Raw genomic sequence first — 5,635 nt, 5'->3', positions numbered from 1 at the left:
TGTGTGTGTGTGCTGTGTGTGTGTTTGTGTGTGTGTGTGTGTGCTGTGTGTGTGTGTGTGCGCTAGAGGTGACTGTACAGGCCAGTGATCATTGAGTAATGGACAGAAAGGGACGTCTCCCACTGTGCAGCGCCTAATAAACCAGTCAGAGAGAGTGTGTGTGTGTGTGTGTGTGTGTGTGTGTGTGTGTGTGTAACACAGACTGACCATATTAACTCTGCACTCTAATGTGGAAGGGCTTCCCTGGTGTGTCCACAGTGCAGAAGATGTGCTTTAGCAGCTTGTATGCATGTCTATATGATGTTTAATAATGATCGGATGATCTGTGGATTTTAGTTGGTCACAAACATATTCTGACGGGATACACGGAAAATATTAAAATTCAACGTATATACATGAAGTGTTGTTGGGAAAAAGCTTCCCTCGCATCATTTAGAGAAAAGGAAGTGTGTTAATGAAGCAGAGACTTCAATAGCCAACTTTAAATGCAAGTAACTTAATTTCAGATTCGATATATTTCAGTTTATTTATCATTGTTTCCGGCTTTTTGAACATTTTCATATGTTTGAGTCATATTTCCTCTGAGATACTTTAAGAAACACTTCAAAATAAATGCAATCTTCATAGGTTTTTACTCCTGGTTAAATACACGCCACATTCCAGGAGATTCATAATAATTAATAATAATTGATGGTCTTTTCTTTGTCTACTTGACGAATGTTCTTATTGTTGTTATTACTATTTTTATTATTGTTATTTTGTTGTCTTTATAATGTCTTTTTTAGCTATTTTTTATGTATTTTTTCCTTGCTAAAACTGCTGCTGGAACTTTCAATTTCCTCGCTGGTCAAAGTCTAAGTCAAAGTCTCAGTCTGAGTCTGAGTCTGAGTCTCAGTCTCAGTCTGAGTCTGAGTCTGAGTCTCAGTCTCAGTCTGAGTCTAAGTCTGAGTCTCAGTCTGAGTCTAAGTCTTAGTCTCAGTCTGAGTCTGAGTCTCAGTCTGAGTCTCAGTCTGAGTCTCAGTCTAAGTCTCAGTCTAAGTCTGAGTCTAAGTCTGAGTCTCAGTCTAAGTCTGAGTCTCAGTCTAAGTCTGAGTCTAAGTCTATCAAGCATCCCGTGCCTCCCTTAGACCAGGATGGGACGGGGGTGACGTCACCGTGGGTGGTGCCCCATCACTTTCTCCAAGCAGGTGGTGTTTCCACCCGGGTCCAGCTGAGAGCCAATTAGAGCCAGATGTGAGCATCTGTACGGGAGCCCTGACTGCACCAGGCTCCAGGTCCAGAGGAATGAGCTGAGTTAGCACTCTGCCCTCGGGTGACCTGCGGGGGTCTAACAGGGTCCTCCCAGGGATTCCAGCAGAGCACGGCCTGGATGCAGGTTGCCATGGTGACGGCCGGGCAGGTCTCTAAGAGCCCCCCCCCCCGTGGCGAAGACGGATGAGGGAGAGAGAGAGAGAGGAGGGCGAAGGAGATAAGGGTAAAGGTGGAGGAGAGATAAAAGATGAAAGGACTGAAGGAGGCGAGGTGGGTCGGCCTCCTGCGAGCTCGGTAATGGGGTCACAACCCCAAGAGGGAAGGAACGGATGGATGGATGAATAAAGGAAGGGACACACATGGAGGACAAAGGACTCGAGACAAGTCAGGACCAGAAGGAGTGGACTGATAACATTCTAACAGAAGACGGAGGATTTTATTAAGTAATACTCTGTTGATTATTACTTCGATTCCTTAGTTGTTTGGTCTATAAAATGTCAGAAAATGGTTAAAAAAAAAAAAATCATTGTTTCCCAAAAAGCCCAAGAGGACGTCCTCAAGTGTCTTTGTTTTGTCCCCAACTCAAAGATATCCAGCTGTCTGTCCCAGAGGACAGAAGACACCAGAAGATATTCACATTTTAGAAGCTGGAATCAGAAAACCGTTGACGTGTTTTCTCTCGTAAAAAACGACTCAAACGGACTAATTGATTATCATAATAATAATATAATAGGTATTCGTTGCAATTGTTCAAACAGAGAGAGTACAGATAAAGGGTAAAGTCGCCCAAATCACTGCTGTGTGTCTAGAAAGACAAAAAATGAAGCCAGGATTGGCTGTACGGGAAGATATTTACTGTAAGATTATTTGAGAGATTATTTACATTAGTCGACACATTTTACCCAAAATGTTCCTTTAAAAATCAATGTGACCTATTTTCTATGAATGGCTGTTGAACTGAGGTTTCAGAAAGCTCAGCATAGGGCTGTGGTAGCTGAGTCCGGTCTTGGACTCGAGTCTGGACTCAAGTCTGTTTTAATATGGTCTTGGACTTGTCTCGGTCTCGGCCACTGGTCTTGCCCAATGTGGCTTTCGGTCTGGACCGAGTCCAGGTGTCTTTATTATGTTGATAATAATAATATTGGAGGGAAAGTGAAACCCAAAATGATTGTCATGATACTGTCATGCATAAGACCTTCTTTCCTGTCTTGGACTCCGTCTTTACTCGGACTCTAACCTCTTTGGACTCGGTCTGGTCTTGGACTCGACTAGTCCTGGTCTTGGACTTGACTAAGGTGGTCTTGGCTACAGCCCTGACTCAGCACATCACATATATCAATGTCAGGATTCAGTACAGAGTTACATAAACTCTAATAAATGATAGTTTTTAATATATCCAGTGTTTGGCAAAGACTACGGTGTACATATTTGGGGGACGGGTTTAGGGGAGCTCACTCAGTAAATGAGATTTTCTTAAATATAAATATTTACATCCTTTTAGAGCACTACTATCATCATATCTTTGTCTCAAAAGCTAGAACAGATAGTAAATACATAACTCTCAGAGAGCTTAAGAGATCAAACTGCAATCATTAGATCTGAGTTTAGCTACGAATCTGCAATAAATCAATTAATCACATGATTAATAAATCAATCGTTTTTAAATGGAAATCTTCCCGGATGCAATCATTTCCATTTAAAAATGATGAAGCTCATTATTATTTCTTCTTCTTATTTTTTATTTATTCATTGTTTTTTATTTTAGAGTTTTTTTTTGTTAACAGAGACTAAGATAGTAAATAAAATTATTTATTATTTTTGGTTGTTTTGTTCATTTATTGTGTGTATTTAAAATGCCTTCTTGGGTTAATTATTCTTTAGTAATAACAAATAAAAGTTTATGACCTTTGAGAAGGAATTTAAATGAAAAAAAACAATATTATCGTTTATCGCAATATTTTCTGAGACAAATTATCGTCCAGCAAAATTTGTTATCGTGACAGACCTTGTCATTTAGTTAGGTGGTGCACATAAGCCTTATAAAATAATATATTATATTATATATATATATAATTATATTATTATATATTATATCCCTGGGAGGGAAAGCTTAGATATCCATATTATCGCCCAGCATGAAACCAAAAGTGACTTAATGGTCCGATATCACGAGTGGAAAGTGATTTGTTTGTGATTTGGGTAAACTGACCCTTTAACCTGACCACATCCAGCATTTAAGACCAGGTTCAGATCCCAGTCCAGATCCACAAGGACTGAGCTCACAACTAAAACATCTGGGTGTCCAACTGTCCTCAAAGTTGTCTCTCAGCCAATCAGTGAAGGCACCATTAATTAATCCTAAATGTCCCAACGAGGAAGCATCGAAAAGGCAGTAAATAAAACATAAATGTGTATATAACAAAAGCAAAGTACAAGCCTAAAGTATATTCTTCATTATTAACTGATCCAAAATACTTCATCAGAAGACAACACATCCCGCTGTCATACCAACAATAAAAATGACTTCACGACTCATCTGAAAGTCTGAATTATTAATTACTAATTATTAACAAGCTGCAGATGAAAACACCCACAGCAGCTGATTGATGACGAGAAGATTTAATATTTAATATGTTTGTCATCGACCGCTGGAACACGCTCAATTATCTTTTTGGATTTTAATCAAAGGCGGTAACACGTCTTTCAAAACAAGCACGAAAAAGCTGTTTTGGGAATTATAATTAAACAACAGCACCAAGGAATTTGTGCATATATCACCACTATACTTACTTTTTCAGTATGGTCATAGGTAAATATACTACTTTTGCTTTATGACTTTAATTTAATATTCAATTTAATTTTACCGTCACTTACTGACTTACTTGTACTTTGGCAACCACACTTTACTTTACAAAACCTTTATTTTACGCCACTTTACTTTGAGTCTACCTTCTGCTCATTGGCTGTTGTTTGCCTGTTTTTCTCGTGTGTTTACTTGTTAGTTTTTTGCTTTTATTGTAGAAAATTATGCAGTAATAAGGGAATTTCCCCCGCTGTGGGATGAATAAAGTATATCTAATCCAAAGTATTATCTAATCTAAAGTATATCTAATGTAAAGTATCATCTAATCAAAAGTATATCTAATCTAAAGTATTATCTAATCTAAAGTATATCTAATCTAAAGTATTATCTAATCTAAAGTATATCTAATGTAAAGTATCATCTAATCTAAAGTATATCTAATCTAAAGTATTATCTAATCTAAAGTATATCTAATCTAAAGTATCATCTAATCTAAAGTATATCTAATCTAAAGTATTCTCTAATCTAAAGTATATCTAATGTAAAGTATCATCTAATCTAAAGTATATCTAATCTAAAGTATATCTAATGTAAAGTATCATCTAATCTAAAGTATATCTAATCTAAAGTATATCTAATCTAAAGTATCATCTAATCTAAAGTATATCTAATCTAAAGTATTCTCTAATCTAAAGTATATCTAATCTAAAGTATATCTAATCTAAATTATTCTCTAATCTAAAGTATATCTAATCTAAAGTATATCTAATCTAAAGTATCATCTAATCTAAAGTATTATCTAATCTAAAGTATTATCTAATGTAAAGTATATCTAATCTAAAGTATTATCTAATCTAAAGTATTATCTAATCTAAAGTATTATCTAATCTCAAGTATATCTAATCTAAAGTATATCTAATCTAAAGTATTATCTAATCTATGTTGCCTGCGTGTGACAGGAAGTTATAATCCACTAAAAACAAAGAAAGGTGAACAAACCGCTCCAGATGCTCCGGATTAAACCCAATAAAGCAGGACCAAAGCGGAGCTAAAAGTGATTTAAATGTTAAATTGAGTTGATTGACTCTCAGTATTTACTCAACAGCATTAAAAGATGCAGAAGAAGTAGTAAAACTACAGAGAAGCTACGAAGACTCCTCGTCTTTGTCGTCGTTCCGATAAAACTTGACCCCATCAAACCGAAATCCACTCAACTGTAAAGTCTGCCTCCTCCTCTTCCTCTTCCTCCTCCTCCTCCCAGCTGTGAGCAAACACCTTCCACTTGCTCCTCCTCAGCACCTCCTCCAGCACCTCCTCCTCCTCCAGCCTCCTCTGCCACGAGACGCCAGACATGCTTCCGCCGAAAAACCCAAAAACCCAAAACTAGGAACTATTCCCATGAAAGATGCAGACGTGGAGGCTGTTTTCACACCTCTGTCCACCTGCTCACGTCCTCCAGCCTCTACTACACTTTGTAGGTCTGCTCCACCTGCTGCTAAACCACCTCCCCCCCCCTCCCCCTACCCCAAAAACAACCTAACACCGCCTAATTGATGATGTCATCATTCAGCCCGCATTGCA

At 37.7% G+C, this 5,635-nt stretch overlaps 1 protein-coding gene across 1 annotated transcript in view; it reads right to left on the bottom strand.

The window, feature by feature from the left end:
- mast2 (microtubule associated serine/threonine kinase 2) overlaps positions 1-5,635 on the bottom strand; it is a 168,201-nt gene that overhangs the window by 30,988 nt on the left and 131,578 nt on the right.

The sequence above is a fragment of the Etheostoma cragini genome, chromosome 9 (assembly GCF_013103735.1).
Source record: "Etheostoma cragini isolate CJK2018 chromosome 9, CSU_Ecrag_1.0, whole genome shotgun sequence".
Classification (NCBI taxonomy): Eukaryota; Metazoa; Chordata; class Actinopteri; order Perciformes; family Percidae; genus Etheostoma; species Etheostoma cragini.
This window is presented reverse-complemented; position numbering and strand designations above follow the sequence as displayed.